The sequence below is a fragment of the Triticum dicoccoides genome, chromosome 2A, assembly GCF_002162155.2.
Source record: "Triticum dicoccoides isolate Atlit2015 ecotype Zavitan chromosome 2A, WEW_v2.0, whole genome shotgun sequence".
Lineage (NCBI taxonomy): Eukaryota > Viridiplantae > Streptophyta > Magnoliopsida > Poales > Poaceae > Triticum > Triticum dicoccoides.
The window spans coordinates 501,893,337-501,911,654 of record NC_041382.1 but is presented as its reverse complement, the minus strand read 5'-3'; positions in this window follow the sequence as shown (position 1 = coordinate 501,911,654).

Genomic DNA, 18,318 nt, shown 5'->3' with positions numbered 1-18,318 from the left:
CCGACAACTTTTGACAGAAAATATATACAAGGTCTCGCTCTGCCGCTCACTTCGGACAAAGCGGCCTGAAGTCTCTGCCTTGGTCTCTGTTCTGAGTCGTTGCCGGCTTCTTCGCGCCGCCCGCCACTGAAACCCCTCCGAGTCGCGCTGCACCGCTCGGGATTCGCCTTGCCATCTACAAGATAGGACTTGCTTCGCCTCCCATGCCAAGCTGCTGCTTCCGCCTCATCCACCACTGTGACCCGCCGCAGGTGAGCCGCCCCCGCGCAACTCCACCCCGAGTCACTGGCCTTGGTGTTGAGACATCATCGTTGAGTTCCCTTGGCCTCACGCCAAGTCGCTTCTGCTGCCTGTGGGCCGCCGCCTGCTTCCTAAGCTGCCGGACTCCGCCTCAAGTTGGCCGTTGCCGTGGTGTTAACCCGCCCATGACCGGGTGCTCAACATCGTCGTTGCACTCCTGAGCCACCACTGCGACGAGCCGCCTATTCCAAGTGGCCGCCTTCAAGCTGCCTCTGCTGCATCTCCAGCAGCGAGTCGCCTCCGTCTAAGTGGCCGCATCCATTAGTCTCTGTTACTGGTTTGAACCGGCCCTGTTACCATAAATCGCCTGTTCTTTCTTAGTCGCCACTCGAGCGCTGCATCCGCCAAGAGCCGCCCAGAACAGTCGTCATCGTCATTGCCATGGCCCACTTCGCCTACCATGATGCCCGCTCTCCTTGTCGTCTTCGCCTCTGTCGCCGCCGCGTTGGGATGCTGACCTCCGCTGCTGTGCCTACCTACCTTGCCTTCAATCTACCGTCGTCTCCCTACAGCCGGGACAAGTAGCCTCGCTGCTCCAACCGACCAGCGCCAGCTCGCTGTTGCCGCACTTTGAGCCACCCGTCTTCAAATCGCCGCAGGCGGCCACCTTTGAGTTGGCCGTCGTGGTGTATCTGCGCCATAGGACGAAGTGCGGCTTGACTCAGAGGAGTGCTTCATAGACGACGATGAACGTCAAAATGTGGAGGAGGGAATTGGGGGCTAGATCATGAAAATCCAGCCCGTAATAGAACATTAGCCCCCGCACAAAGGGGTGCAAGGGGAATCCTAGTCCTCTAAGGAAATGAGGAAGAAAAACTACCCTCTCGCCCGACCCGGGCGTCGGGATGATCTGGCCCTTTTCAGGAGCTCTGTGGGCGACGTCGGCCGGCAGGTAGCCGGCCTCCTTCAACTTCAGTATCTCCTTGTTGGAAACATAGGAAGCTTCCCATTAGCACCGGATCCGGCCATGGTCGAGGGAGGTGGAGTGGGGTTGGCTACGAATACAAGGAGAAAGGGGCGATGGAGCTCTGGAGCTCTGTGAGTGTGGAAGGAAGGAGAAGGCATGGGGTATAAACTGTAGTGTCCACCCTTTATAGGCTATAGGCATGCCAAAGATCCCTTTTTTCACGTCGTTGCACTACAAAAAAATACACCTCTGTGATGATACGTGTTTGTCACAGTAGGTCACGTTTTCTGTCATGCATGTACATCCATGATAATTTTATAACAGAATCAAGATAGTCATACATGTGCTGTCGTAGAAGTGTTCCATGACATTACCAAAATTATCATCACGGAAGTGTCAACTTCCATGACGATAAATCGCACGTCATAGAAGTGCTTTCATCAAGGGTGACCGACACGTGGCATCCACTGTAATGGGTCGCCGTTATGCTATCGGGTCCGGTTTTGGATCCGATAACCCGTTAACAGCCCGGACCAATGAGGATTTTCCACGTGTAAAATTGTCATTGGCTAGAGGAAACACGTGTTGGCTCACCATTGGGACAGATGTCATCCATTCATTGGACAGGAGGAACATATGATACGTCGACACGTGGCACAGCCCAACAGAGGCCCATTCCGGTGAAAAGGCCGGTGAGGGAGTCCTGGATTAGGGGGTGTTCGGGTAGCTGGACTATACCTTCAGCCGAACTCCAGGACTATGAAGATACAAGATTGAAGACTTCGTCCCGTGTCCGGATGGGACTTTCCTTGGCGTGGAAGGCAAGCTTGGCGATGCGGATATTCAAGATCTCCTACCATTGTAACCGACTCTGTGTAACCCTAACCCTATCCGGTGTCTATATAAACTGGAGGGTTGTAGTCCGTAGGACATCAACTCCATATACAACAATCATACCATAGGCTAGCTTCTAGGGTTTAGCCTCCTTGATCTCGTGGTAGATCTACTCTTGTACTACCCATATCATCAATATTAATCAAGCAGGACGTAGGGTTTTACCTCCATCAAGAGGGCCCAAACCTGGGTAAAACATCGTGTTCCCTGCCTCCTGTTACCATCCGGCCTAGACGCACAGTTCGGGACCCACTACCCGAGATCCACCGGTTTTGACACCGACATTGGTGCTTTCATTGGGAGTTCCTCTGTGTCGTCGCCTTTAGGCCCGATGGCTCCTTTGCTCATCAACAACGATGCGGTCCAGGGTGAGACTTTGCTCCCCGGACAGATCTTCGCTCTGCGGGCCAATTCGCTCGGCCACCTAGAGCAGATCGAAAGCTACGCCCCTGGCCATCAAGTCAGGTTTGGAAGCTTAAACTACATGGCTGACATCCGCGGAGACTTGATCTTCGACGGGCTCGAGCCACGGCCAAGCGCGTCGCACTATCTCGAGGGGCATGATCTAGCTCTGCCCCCAGACAGTGTCCTGGAGGCCGCACACGCATCGGTTCCGACCCCTAACTCGGAGCCTATTGCGCCAATCGAGGATGAGCGGTTGGACGTCAGCTCGGGGGCTGCGATCCCGAAAGCGATCGAGCCGAACGCTAGCCCCGCACTCTGCACGACCCGTGACTCCGAGGATCCGGACTCCTCCCCGGATTCCGAACCCCCCGCGCCCCTGGCAATCGAATCTGATTGGGCGCCGATAATGGAGTTCACCGCCGCATGCATCTTTCAGCATTCGCCTTTTGGAGACATCCTGCATTCTCTTAAGTCTCTCTCTTTATCAGGAGAGCCCTGGCCGGACTACGGTCAGCGAGGGTGGGATACGGACGAAGAGGAAATTCAAAGCCCACCCACCACCCACTTTGTAGCCACTATCGACGATCTAACCGACATGCTTGACTTCAGCTCCGAAGACATCGACGGCATGGACGACGATGTAGGAGACGAACAGGAACCAGCACCTGTAGGGCGCTGGAAGGCCACCTCGTCATATGACATATATATGGTGGATACTCCAAAAGATGGAGATGGCGATGGAACAGTGGGGGATGACGCCCCCAAGAAACAGCCAAAGCGCCAGCGTCAGCGGCGCCGCTCTAAATCCCGCCAATGCAAAAATGGTGATTCCGGCACGGGAGATAATACTACCCTGGATAGCGCCGAAGAACATCCACCTCAGCAAGATTTGGCACAGGAAGATGGAGAAGCCAGCCCTCATGAGAGAGCGGCAGACCGAGAGGTCGAGGATGATAACTATATGCCTCCCTCCAAAGACGAGGCAAGCCTCGATGACGACGAATTCGTCATACCATCAGACCCCGCTGAACAAGAGCGTTTTGAACGCAGGCTTTTAGCCACGGCAAGCAGCCTCAAGAAAAAGCAGCAACAGCTTAGAGCTGCCCAAGATTTGCTAGCTGACAGATGGATTGAAGTCCTTGCGGCCGAAGAGTATGAACTCGAACGCCCCTCCAAGAGTTACCCGAAGCGCAGGCCGCTACCCCGATCAGAGGAGGAAGCACCTACATCACCAGCGCATGACATGGCAGACCGGCCACCTCGCGGCCATGACAGAGGGGCCTCTCGGCCCTCCACCCAAGCCATGCCCCGACGCTGCTCAACTAAGGCACAGGAAAATGCGCCCGACCTGCGAGACATACTTGAGGATAAGGCAAGACAAACAAGATCGATCTACGGATCGCTCAAGCGCCCTACGGCATGTGACAACGATCTTCACTCCGGATACAACAAATCCGGCCGGGCCGAACACAACAGACATAGCTCTTCCGAGCTGCGTCATGATATAGCCCAGTACAGAGGCGCTGCACACCCGTTATGCTTCACGAATGAAGTAATGGATCATAAAATCCCAGAGGGTTTCAAACCCGTAAACATCGAATCATACGATGGCACAACAGATCCGGCGGGATGGATCGAGGATTATCTCCTTCACATCCACATGGCACGCGGCGATGATCTACACGCCATCAAATACCTCCTGCTCAAACTTAAAGGACCGGCCCGGCATTGTCTTAACAGCTTGCCAGCAGACTCAATCGGTTCTTGGGAGGACCTGGAAGCCGCATTCCTCCACAACTTCCAGGGCACTTACGTGCGACCGCTGGATGCCGACGACTTAAGCCACATAATTCAGCAGCCAGAGGAATCGGCGAGACAATTCTGGACACGGTTCCTAACAAAGAAAAACCAGATAGTCAACTGTCCGGACGCAGGGGCCCTAGCAGCCTTTAAGCATAACATCCGCGACAAGTGGCTTGCTCGGCACCTGGGACAGGAAAAGCCAAAATCCATGGCAGCCCTCATGACACTCATGACCCGCTTTTGCACGGGAGAAGACAGCTGGCTAGCTCGCAGCAACAACTTATCAAAGAACCCTGGTAATTAGGATACCAAGGACAAAAGTGGCAGGACACGTCGGAATAAGCAAAAGCGCCGCGTTAACAGCGACAGCAATGAAGACACGACAGTCAATGCCGGATTCAAAGGCTATAAATCCGGTCAGCGGAAAAAGCCATTCAAAAAGAATACTCAGGGCCCGTCCAGTTTGGACCGAATGCTCGATCGCTTGTGCCAGATACATGGCACCCCCGAAAGGCCAGCCAATCACACTAACAGGGATTGTTGGGTGTTCAAGCAGGCAGGCAAGTTAAGGGCCGAAAATAGAGACAAGGGGCTGCACAGCGACGACGAGGAGCCCAAGCCGCCGAACAACAATGGACAGAAGGGCTTTCCCCCACAAGTGCGGACGATGAACATGATATACGCAACCCACATTCCCAAGCGGGAGCGGAAGCGTGCGCTACGGGACGTATACGCGATGGAGCCAGTCGCCCCAAAGTTCAACCCATGGTCCTCCTGCCCGATCACTTTTGATCGAAGGGACCATCCCACTAGCATCCGTCATGGCGGCTTCGCCACATTGGTTCTCGACCCAATCATCGACGGATTTCATCTCACAAGAGTCCTCATGGACGGCGGCAGTAGCCTGAACCTGCTTTATCAGGATACAGTGTGGAAAATGGGCATAGATCCCTCAAGGATTAAGCCCACAAGAACGACCTTTAAAGGCGTTATACCAGGTGTAGAAGCCAACTGTACAGGCTCAGTAACACTTGACGTGGTCTTCGGATCCCCGGACAATTTCCGAAGCAAAGAGTTAATCTTCGATATAGTCCCGCTTCGCAGTGGCTACCACGCCCTGCTCGGACGAACCGCATTCGCAAAGTTCAATGCGGTGCCGCACTACGCATATCTCAAGCTCAAGATGCCAGGCCCTCGAGGAGTAATTACGGTCAACGGAAACACCGAACGCTCCCTCCGTACGGAGGAGCATACGGCGGCTCTCGCAGCGGAGGTACAAAGTAGCCTTCTCAGGCAATTCTCCAGTTCGGCCATTAAAAAGCCAGACACTGCCAAGCGCGCCCGGAGTAACCCACAGCAGGACCGTCTGGCACACTCTGAGCAAGCGTAGCAATGCGGACCCAACCCCAGCTTTAGCGACATAGCGAAACCAGTACCTCGCGTACATAACTACGCCCTTGAAATACCATGGGCACAGGGGAAGGGGCACAATAACGGCACGCCCAAAATACGGCTTAAAATGTACTAGGGGCTTCCGGATTCTTTTTTTAATTTTTTCTTACTTTCAGGACTCCATACTTCGGACGACCTGTTCAGCAATTCGACTGCCGCACAAACGATGCAAGATCCAGGGAGGCAGACAAGCCATGCCGCATTATGGAACTCCCAGGTGGTCTCTGTTACGAGTGGTATACCTGTTTTAAATACAATTCCGCGGCCTGCCCCTGGTCAGGACATACTGAATAGTCCAATATCTTTTGCTTACTGCACTATTTGTATCGTTCGGCTTTGATAAATAGCCTCTCTATAAACAATGCTTAGCTTCTTGTCTATTTTTTGCATTATCTTCTTTTCACATTTATGTTTATTAAAATGACATGATTGCACCCGTACACCATGGTACGGCAAACACGCCAGGGGCTTCAGTACCCCTCATAATGGTGTGAGAAGTCCGTACACTTTCACAAGTGCGGCACCCCGAACTTATAGCACTATATGCATTGGCTCCGAATCATGATTTGGGTCAATAGTTGGGTTTGCCCGGCTCCTATGCTTTGGTGCCTTACGTTCCGCTCTATCGGCTAAGGTCGCACTAGGAGAACCACTGCGATTGTGCCCCGGTTCAGCTGGGTTAAGCACCTCAGTGGAGAAAGCTAAAACTGACTGTCATGATGTGGCGAGAGACCGGTCGCTGTTCGAGAGGTTTTTCGAGTCCCTAAAGGCGTATGCCGCTTCGAGCGAGGAGCTGGCTTTGTCCGGCCAAGGCGTGGATAGCGCCCCGAACTCGGTCTTCCGAACTAGGGGCTTCACCGAAATTTAAAATTATAGAGTTCTATGGCTAAGTGAGAGTGTTCAAGCATTATAGTCCAATTGCCTGGTTTGTTGTGCTGAGCGCCTCCCTCGAAGGACCCAACTATGGGAAAAAGAGCGCTCAGTTTTATCCCGAACACCCCAGCACTAGTGGCACAGGGGCAGAAGCCGACGACTGGCCATCTCTCAATTTTTGATAAACGGCCGCACAGAAAGTAATATTTTAAATTCAATAAGCATTGCTTAGCGCATATGAACAAGTTTTCAGCGCACAGGATAAACACGAGCGAGTTCATTCAAATATCACATCCTTGGTACATTCATCTGCCACAAGGCGGGCACCTGCAAGAACATCCTTGTAGTAGTTCTCGGGCTTGCGATGCTCCTTCCCCGGCGGCGGCCCGTCCTTCACAAGCTTCTCACCGTCCAGCTTGCCCTAGTGCACCTTTGCACGGGCAAGGGCCCGACGGGCACCTTTGATGCAGACGGAGCGCTTGATGACCTCGAGCCTCAGACATGCCCCCACCAGCCGCCGCACCAGCCCGAAATAGCTCCCAGGCAGGGCCTCTCTGGGCCACAGCCGAACTATGAAGCCCTTCATGGCCTGTTCGGCCGCCTTGTGGAGCTCGACCAACTGTTTCAGCTGGTCGCTCAAGGGCACAGGGTGTCCGGCCCCAGAATACTGAGACCAGAACACCTTCTCCGTTGAGCTGCCCTCTTCAGCTCGGTAGAATGCGGCGGCGGCGGATACGCTGCGGGGAAGATCTGTGAATGCCCCTGGAGAGCTTCGGATTCGGGTAAGTAACAAGTAGTTTACTTTTATATTTCTGCTTTACATAAAGAATGCCTTACCCGCTGCTATCTTCCTCATCTCCTCCAACTCTCGGAGGGCCTTTTGGGCTTCGGCCTTGGCAGACTTGGCAGTCTCAAGGGCCATCGCGAGCTCGGATGCTTGCGCCTTTGACTCAAGCTCCAAACTCTCATGTTTTTTCATGAGAGCCTGAAGCTCTTGCTGCACCTCGCCGACCTGAGCCCCAAGTCTGTCTCGCTCGGTGCGCTCCGCGGCTGTTTTCTTTTTGGCCTCAGACAGCGCCTGCTTACGGTCGCCACTTTAGTCGTGGCCCCTACAATAAGCAGTACAATCCTGTTATCTTTTTTGCAATCATGCCTTTCTATAGGCACCTTTTCTGTAAGGTATTTCTTACCTTCTTTCTCCTTGAGCCGCCGCTTGGCAAGGCCGAGCTCTTGCTCGGTCTGCTCGAGGTCCTACTTCAGGACACCCACCTCCGCAGTCAGTGCGGCGGTGGATAGCAGCGAAGCTTGCATACGCATATTGACTCTTTTTTTGTTAGACTCCTGCGAAATTTAATAGATCCTCTATTCGGCTTTTCTTTTCGAACGCCAAACAGAGCATCAGGGGCTACTGTCTATGCGGTAATATTTTTACATATTTTCACTTACCTCAAAGCCTGTTAGAAGGCTAGCGCAAGCTTCAGTCAGTCCGCTCTTGGCGGACTGAACCTTCTGGATCACCATACTCATAATAGTAGGGTGCCCCTCGTCGATGGAGGCGCCGTCAAGCACCTCCAGCAGATTGTCCGGCACCTCCGGTTGGACGGAGGCCACCGCCTCAGAAGGCTTGCTCCTCTTGGAAGGAGTTCGCCTACCGCGGTCCAGAACTGTGGAAGACTCCGGCGCGGTGTCTGGCACAAAGCCAGACTTGGAGCCCTGGGGGGCCTTATCCCCTTCACTCCTGGAGTCCGGGAGGTTGCCTTGTGGCTCCTCCGGGACCACCTCCTCCTGCCCCGGAGCTTGTCGCGACGCCACTTCGGCATCGTCTGCAGTGCGGGGGGAGACAGCGGGCGGAACTGAGTTCATGTCCGATGAGTCCAGGGAGCCGCCCGGCGATTCGTTGAATTCGGCCCGGGGCGGGCTGCATAATTACGTTCGACATTAGGGAAAGCTGTGCGACAAAGGAACATCATGAGTTACTCTGATATCCGAACTTACGATTTTGCCGGACGCTTGGCCCTGTTTGGCCACTCCTCTTCGCCCTCTTCGGCGTCGGGGGAGTAGTCCGGCGGAGGGGTCTTCCTTTTCCTAGACCCCTCGGCCTCCCCCGTTGGGGCGGCCTTCCTCTTCTCTCCTCCCTCCGCTGTGGGGGGGAGAGTTTTGTTCTTCCTCCTCCTCGTTTTCACGGGAAGAGGGCGTCTCGGACTCGTCGGATGACGAGTCCGACACCACCACGTTACGGTCACTCTTTCGAGTCCCTGTGGTCTTCTTCTTCTTGGCCTTCTTTTCCGGCACCACATAAGGCGCCGGAGCCAGCAGCTTCACTAGTAGAGCTGGGGCTGGGTCTTCGGGTAGCGGAGCCGGACAGTTAATCGGTCCGGATATCGCCCGCCAAGCCTGTCAAAGGTAAGGGAGTTTAGATCCCGCATAGAGTTAAACTATAAAAAAGCTGAACATCCTGTAAAAGGTGAAGATAGCTTACCTCGCTAGTGTGACGCTGCGAGCTGTATCCGCGGTCCTCGGAAGCGGATGCGGGAGCCTCGGCGCCCTTGAATAGCACCTTCCAAGCATCTTCGTACGTCGTGTCGAAGAGCCTGCTAAGGGTTTGGTGTTGCGTCGGGTCGAACTCCCTTATTGTTGGCACGGGAGGATCCGGCGGACGAGCATAACCTGGATTACATTAACAAGCCGGATTGGCTTGTTCACCAGGGACTGGATGCATGTTTGCAATCCGGTCACCTCTTTTTCGTCACCCCACGACAGGCCCGTCTCTTTCCAGGACATAAGCCGCGTGGGGGGTCCGGATCGGAACTCGGGGGCTGCGGTCCATTTCGGATCGCGCGGCTCGGTGATATAAAACCACCTGGATTGCCATCCCTTTAGGGTCTCCATGAAAGAGCCCTCGAACCATAGGACATTGGCCATCTTGCCCGCCATGGTGCCTCCGCACTCTGCCTGGCTGCTGCGCACCACCTTGGGCTTGACGTTGAAGGTCTTGAGCCAGAGGCCGAAATGAGGGCGGATGCGGAGAAAAGCCTCGCACACGTCGATAAACGCCGAGATGTTGAGGATGAAGTTCGGAGCTAGATCATGGAAATCCAGGCCGTAGTAGAACATGAGCCCCCGGACAAATGGGTGGAGTGGAAAACCCAGTCCGCGGAGGAAGTGGGGAAGAAATACTACCCTCTCATGGGGCCTTGGGGTGGGGAGAAGCTGCCCCTTTTCGGGAAGCCGGTGCGCGATGTCCTTAGACAGGTATCCGGCCTTCCTTAGCTTCTTGACTTGGCCCTCCGTGGCGGAGGAGACCATCCACTTGCCTCCCGCTCCGGACATTGCTGGAGAAGGTTGAGGTGGGAAGTACGGGCTTGGGTGCTGGAGCTCGAGTGCGCAGGAGATGGATAGGCAAAGTAGGAAGAAGGCGTAGGTAAAAAGGTGGATCCTTATCCCCTTATATGGGCGGATGCGGTTGTGCGTCCCCACCAGCCTAGTAAAACTCGCTTGCCTCCCAAGCGCCGTGATAAATGGCGCAGTTGGGTTACCCACATCCGTATTGATGAGAATCCCGTAAAGGGGGTACACGATCTCTGCTTTGACAAAACGTGCCAAGGAAACCGCCTCGCAAAATGTGCTGGGGTGGAAAAGTAAAAACGATTCGAGTAAAGGACTTGGCTGTAGTGTGATGACGCACTGCGGAATACGTCAGCAGATTTGATTTGTGTTAATATTATTCTCTCTATGGCAATATGTGGAAACTTATTTTGTAGAGCCGGACACCACTCTTGGTGTTTACAATCTTCTATGAAGGACTTGGAGGAGGAACCCGCCTTGCAATGCCGAAGACAATCTGTGCGCCGGACTCGTCGTCATTGAAGCCTGGTTCAGGGGCTACTGAGGGAGTCCTGGATAAGGAGGTGTTCGGGTAGCCGGACTATACCTTCAGCCGGACTCCAGGACTATGAAGATACAAGATTGAAGACTTCGTCCCGTGTCCGGATGGGACTTTCCTTGGCGTGGAAGGCAAGCTTGGCGATGTGGATATTCAAGATCTCCTACCATTGTAACCGACTCTGTGTAACCCTAACCCTATCCGGTGTCTATATAAACCGGAGGGTTGTAGTCCGTAGGACATCAACTCCATATACAACAATCATACCATAGGCTAGCTTCTAGGGTTTAGCCTCCTTGATCTCGTGGTAGATCTACTCTTGTACTACCCATATCATCAATATTAATCAAGCAGGACGTAGGGTTTTACCTCCATCAAGAGGGCCCGAACCTGGGTAAAACATCGTGTTCCCTGCCTCCTGTTACCATCCGGCCTAGACGCACAGTTCGGGACCCACTACCCGAGATCCGTCGGTTTTGACACCGACAGCCGGCCCGTTTGACTTGGTCAAAAGGTAATAGGCCGGCCCAGGGAAAGCCTGTTAACGGCATGTTCGTATATCGCCCATTTACGGCCCGCTAACTCCCGGGCCGTTACGGCCTACCGGAATTTAGCCCAGTAGCTTCATTTGGGCCGTCCAATATGATTCCAGCCTGTTGTTACATCCGGCCCATGTATGGCCCATGATGTCTTTCGGCCCATATGAGGCCCTTCGTAACTCTGGGCCCAATAAAGGCCCGAGATGAAACTGGCCCATAATGAACAGTGTATCACTTTATACCCATTAACGGCCCATTACTCCGTCGGCCGTTTCCAGACCGTGTTAACTTTCGGCGTTCTAAGGGCCCATTTATTCTTTGGCTCATTTCTAGAATTCTGTTAGTTACGGTCTGTTACTGGCCTGTTCCCTTTGTGGGCCAAATTCAGCCCGTGTTTACATTGGGCCCGTTTGTGGCCTATTAACCAGTTAGGCTGCTTGCATAGCATTATCAAATACGGCCTATTAATGGCCCGTTATGGTCCACGAACAGTATGTCCCATGTTTGGCGAAACGATTATACACTCCGTATAAGGCCCATGGATCCTACGGCCCGTAGAAGACCAATGGACCCTACGACCCGTAGAAGGCCCGTAGAAAGTCCATGGACACTATGACCCATAGAAGGCCCATGGATCCTACGGCCCGCAGGAGGCCCATGGTTACAACAGTCCGTGTGTTACCACAATTATTATGGCCTAGTTACAAAAAATAGGTTATTGTAGCCACTAGAAAAACGCAGAAAAAGAACTGCAGTGATGATGACCCACAAGTGTAGGGCATCTATCGTAGCCTTTTTGATAAGTAAGAGTGTCGAACCCAACGAGGAGCAGAAGGAAATGATAAGCGGTTTTTAGCAAGGTATTCTCTGCAAGCACTGAAATTATCGGTAACAGATAGTTTTGTGATAAGGTAATTTGTAACGAGTAAGAAGTAATAAAAGTTAATAAGGTGCAGCAAGATGGCCCAATCCTTTTTGTAGCAAAGGACAAGCCTGGACAAACTCTTATATAAAGGAAAGCGCTCCCGAGGACACATGGGAATTATCGTCAAGCTAGTTTCCATCACGTTCATATGATTCGCGTTCGGTACTTTGATAATTTGATATGTGGGTGGACCGGTGCTTGGGTACTGCCCTTACTTGGACAAGCATCCCACTTATGATTAACCCATATTGCAAGCATCCGCAACTACAACAGAAGTATTAAGGTAAACCTAATCATAGCATGAAACATATGGATCCAAATCAGCCCCTTACGAAGCAACGCATAAACTAGGGTTTAAGCTTCTGTCACTCTAGCAACCCATCATCTACTTATTACCTCCCAATGCCTTCCTCTAGGCCCAAACAATGGTGAAGTGTCATGTACTCAACGTTCACATGACACCACTAGAGGGATGACAACATACATCTCATCAAAATATCGAACAAATACCAAATTCACATGACTATTTATAGCAAGACATCTCCCATGTCCTCAGGAACAAACATAACTACTCACAAATCATATTTATGTTCATAATCAGAGGGGTATTAATATGCATAATGGATCTGAACATATGATCTTCCACCAAGGAAACCAACTAGCATCAACTACAAGGAGTAATCAACACTACTAGCAACCCACAGGTACCAATCCGAGGTTTGGATACAAAGATTGGATACAAGAGATGAACTAGGGTTCGAGATGAGATGGTGCTGGTGAAGATGTTGATGGAGATTGACCCCCTCCCGATGAGAGGATCGTTGGTGATGACGATGGTGATGACTTCCCCCTCCCGAAGGGAAGTTTCCCCAGCAGAACAGCTCGCCGGAGCCCTAGATTGGTTCCGCCACGGTTCCGCCTCGTAGCGGTGGATTTTCGTCCCGTGAGGTAGATTATGATTTTTTCCTGGACGAAAGACTCCATATAGCCAAAGATGGGCATCAAAGGGCCACTAGGGGTCCCACGAGGCAGGGGGCGTGCCCAGGGGGTAGGGCGCGCCCCCACCCTCGTGGACGGTGGGTGGCCCCCCTCTGGTACTTTCTTCGCCTAATATTTTTTATATATTCTGAAAATAATTCCGTGGAGTTTCAGGACTTTTGGAGATGTGCAGAATATGTCTCTAATATTTGCTCCTTTTCCAGCCCAGAATTCCAGCTGTCGGCATTCCCCCTCTTCATGTAAACCTTGTAAAATAAGAGAGAATAGGCATAAGTATTGTGACATAATGTGTAATAATAGCCCATAATGCAATAAATATCGATATAAAAGCATGATGCAAAATGGACGTATCAAATCCCCCAAGCTTAGACCTCGCTTGTCCTCAAGCGAAAGCCGAAATCGAAAAATATGTCCACATGTTTAGAGATAGAGGTGTCGATAAAAATAAAATACGGACATGAGGGCATCATGATCATTCTTAGAACAGCAACATATATATATATATATTGTCATATTATCTCTTATGCTAAAGTAACAATTCAATCACAATTTCAAGTATGAATCATAAACTTCATTGAGAACCAACAAACTCTAATCTCAGTCATTGAGGCAATTGCAATTTATCATAACATCAGAAATAGTCAATAAGAGCTTTTCAGCAAGTCCACATACTCAACCATCATTTAGTCTTTCACAATTGCTAACACTCACGCGATATTTATGGTTATGAAGTTTTAATCAGACACAGAGAAAGATAGGGGCTTATAGTTTTGCCTCGCAACCTTTTACCTCAAGGGTAATGTCAACAATAATAGTTCATGAAAACTCACATCCAATTAGCTATATATATCAGGATCTTTCCAACACATTGTGCTTGCCAAAGGATAAAATGTAAAAAGGAAAGGTGAAGATCACCGTGACTCTTATATGAAGTATAAGACAAGAATAAAAGATAGGCCCTTCACAGAGGGAAGCAAAGGTTGTCATGTGCTTTTTTGGTTGGATGCACAAAATCTTAATGCGAAAGAACGTCACTTTATATTGCCACTTGTGATATGGACCTTTATTATGCAGTCCATCGCTTTTATATTGCCACGTATAAAGCTTATTTTCTCCACACTAATAAATCATACATATTTAGAGATTAATTTTTATTGCTTGCAACGATGACAACTTACTTGAAGGATCTTACTCAATCCATAGGTAGATAAGGTGGACTCTCATGGCAAAACTAGGTTTAAGGATATTTGGAAGCAGAAGTAGTATCTCTACTTGGTGCAAAGAATGTGGCTAGCATGAGAGGGAAAGGCAAGCTCAACATGTTGGATGATCCATGACAATATAATTTATCTTAGATGTAAGAAAACATAACCCATTACGTTGTCTTCCTTGCCCAATGTCAACTCTTTAGCATATCATATTTTAATGAGTGCTCACAATCATAAAATATGTCCAAGATGGTATATTTATATGTGAAAACCTCTCTTTCTTTATTACTTCCTATTAATTGCAACGATGACCAAAACTATGTTAGTCAACTCTCAACAATTTTTATTCATCATACTCTTTATATGTGAAGTCATTACTCTCCATAAGATCCATATGACCTCTTTATTTCTTTTTATTTCTTCTCTTTTATTCTATTCCCTCAAGATCAAAGAAAAATAATCAAGCCCTTGACTCAACACTAATCTTTATTATATATAGCTCACGAACTCGATTACATAGAAGGATCATAAAGCAAAACTCACAACTAGATCATACTAAAACTTTATTCTACTAGATTAAGATATTACCAAAAGGATCGAACTAAGAAAAACGGTAAAGATAAAAGTGATGGTGATACGATACCGGGGCACTCCGCCAAGCTTGGCAGTTACCAAGGGGAGTGCCCATACCCATGTGTTTATGTCTCCTTCGGATATGGTGACATGATATTCTTGGTGATGATGCCCTTCAGGATACGCTTCTCTTCTTCAAGCTTATTGACTTGTTGCTTGAGGTCCATTATTTCCTTACGGAGCTTTCCCGTAACAGCTAAAGCTCCTTTCACCCATGGATGTTGCATAGCTTCTAGAGAACAAATAACACTCTTTTTCATATTTTCAAAAGAAAGAAATCTAACATTGGAAGGGATGACCGAGTTTGGAATGGCTGAGCTCTGTAGTTCCCCCATCGTGAATCCAGCTCAGAAACGAGAAGTAACTTCTTGATCCTCTTCCATGGCATCTATCCTTTTCGAGTTGGCCTCCATCTCTTCTTCCGTTGATGGACCAAAGTGGTCAGCATCGCTGTTTGCTCTTGGCCCCGGTGTCGGATGAGACACCCGGCTCTCCCCGACTGACTCTTGAGAAGACATCTTGCTCTAAATCTGCAGCAGAAACAGCTCGAAACAAAGACAGAGGATATTTGCGTGATACGGTGGTCAAAACCTTCGGGAGATTATATAATGAATTTTTACCGACCAAAAGAAGTATCGTGCAAGAAAACGGAGTCCAGAGAGCACACGACGTGCCCACGAGGCAGGGGGCGCGCCCAGGGGGTAGGGCGCGCCCTCCACCCTCGTGGAAGCCCCGTGTCCTTCCCGGACTGCTTCTTATTTTCCTATTTTCTTAAATATTCCAAAACGGAGAAAAATTGCCATTAGAACTGTTTTGGAGTCGGTTTACTTACCGTACCACGTACCTATTCCTTTTCGGAGTCTGAAACGTTCTGGAAAGTGTCCCTTATGTATTCCTCCGGGGTTACGGTTTGAATAACATTAGTTTCAACATTTATGGGATTACCTGAGATAAAATGTTTGATCCTTTGACCGTTCACCACCCTCGGATTTGTGCCTTCGAAGTTTTTGATTTTTATGGCACCAGAACGATAGACCTCCTCGATAATGTAAGGACCTTCCCATTTAGAGAGAAGTTTGCCTGCAAAAAATCTTAAACGAGAGTTGTATAACAATACATAGTCACCTACATTAAACTCACGTTTTTGTATCCTTTTGTCATGCCATCTTTTAACTTTTTCTTTAAACAGTTTGGCATTCTCATAGGCCTGGGTTCTCCATTCATCAAGTGAGCTAGTGTCAAAAAACCTCTTCTCACTGGCAAGTTTGAAGTCATAGTTGAGCTCTTTAATGGCCTAATATGCCCTATGTTCCAATTCAAGAGGTAAGTGACATGCTTTTCCATAAACCATTTTATACGGAGACATACCCATAGGATTCTTATATGCAGTTCTATAAGCCCATAATGCATCATCAAGTTTCTTGGACCAATTCTTTCTAGATCTATTAACAGTCTTTTGCGAAATTAATTTAAGATCTCTATTACTCAATTCTACTTGACCACTAGATTGTGGATGATATGGAGATACAATTCTATGATTAACATCATACTTAGCAAGCATCTTACGAAAAGCACCATGAATAAAATGTGAACCACCATCAGTCATTAGATATCTAGGGACTCCAAACCTTGGAAAAATAACTTCTTTAAGCATCTTAATAGAGGTGTTATGATCAACACTACTAGTTGGAATAGCTTCTACCCACTTAGTAATGTAATCAACAACAACTAAAATATGTGTATACCCATTAGAGGAAGGAAAATGTCCCATATAATCAAAGCCCCAAACATCAAATGGTTCAATAACAAGTGAATAATTCATAGGCATTTCTTGACGTCTACTAATATTATCAATTCTCTGACATTCATCACAAGACAAAACAAACTTACGGGCATCCTTGAAGATAGTAGGCCAATAAAAACCGTATTGCAATACCTTATGTGCAGTTCTATCTCCAGCATGGTGTCTTCCATAAGCCTTGGAGTGGCACTTGCGTAGGATCTGTTCCCGTTCATGCTCAGGTACACAACGTCTAATAACACCATCTATTCCTTCTTTATAAAGATGTGGGTCATCCCAGAAGTAATGTCTTAAATCATAGAAGAACTCTTTCTTTTGCTGGTATGTGAAACTAGGTGGTATGAATTTAGCAACAATGTAATTAGCATAATCAGCATACCATGGAGCAGTACGAGAGGCATTTATGATAGCTAATTGTTCATCAGGAAAGCTATCATCAATAGGTAGTGGGTCATCAAGAACATTCTCTAACATAGACAAGTTATCTGCAACGGGGTTCTCAGCTCCCTTTCTATCAATAATATGCAAATCAAATTCTTGAAGCAAGAGAACACATCTAACAAGTCTAGGTTTGGCATCTTTCTTTTCCATAAGATATTTAATAGCATCATTATCAGTGTGAACAGTTACTTTAGAATCAATAATATAAGGTCTGAACTTATCACAAGCAAATACAACTGCCAAAAATTCTTTTTCAGTAGTAGCATAATTTCTTTGGGCACTGTCTAGAGTTTTACTAGCATATTGAATAACATTTAATTTCTTATCAACTCTTTGTCCTAGAACAGCCCCTACAACATAATCACTAGCATCACACATAATTTCAAATGGTAAATTCCAATCAGGAGGCTAAACAATAGGTGCAGAAATCAAAGCTTTCTTAAGTACTTCAAATGCTTCTACACAATCATCATCAAAGACAAAAGGTACATCTTTTTGTAAGAGATTAGTCAGAGGTGAGAAATTTTAGGAAAGTCCTTCATGAACCTCCTATAAAAACCGGCATGGCCAAGGAAACTTCTTATACCTTTAATGTCCTTGGGACACTGCATCTTTTCGATAGCATCAACTTTAGCTTTATCAACTTCAATACCTCTTTCAGAAATTTTATGCCCCAAGACAATACCTTCATTAACCATAAAGTGGCACTTATCCAAATTCAAGACAAGATTAGTTTCTTCACATCTCTGCCAAACTCGATCAAGGTTGTTTAAGCAATCATCAAAAGAAGTTCCGTAAATGGAGAAATCATCCATGAAAACCTCAACAATCTTTTCACAAAAGTCAGAGAATATAGCAGTCATACATCTTTGAAAATTAGCAGGTGCATTGCATAAAGCAAAAGGCATACGTCTATAAGCAAAGGTACCGAAAGGGCAAGTAAAAGTTGTCTTTTCTTGATCCTCTTTTGACACAGGTATTTGAGAGAAACCAGAATAACCATCTAGAAAGCAAAAATGTGTATGTTTAGATAATCTTTCTAGCATTTGATCAATAAAAGGTAACAGGTAATGATCCTTTTTAGTAGCTTTACTTAATTTGCGGAAATCAATTACCATTATATAACATGTAACAATTCTTCGTGGGATCAATTCATTTGTATCATTAGGAACAACGGTAATACCTCCCTTCTTAGGGACACAATGGACAGGACTTACCCTCTGACTATCCGCAATGGGATAAATTATACCTGCCT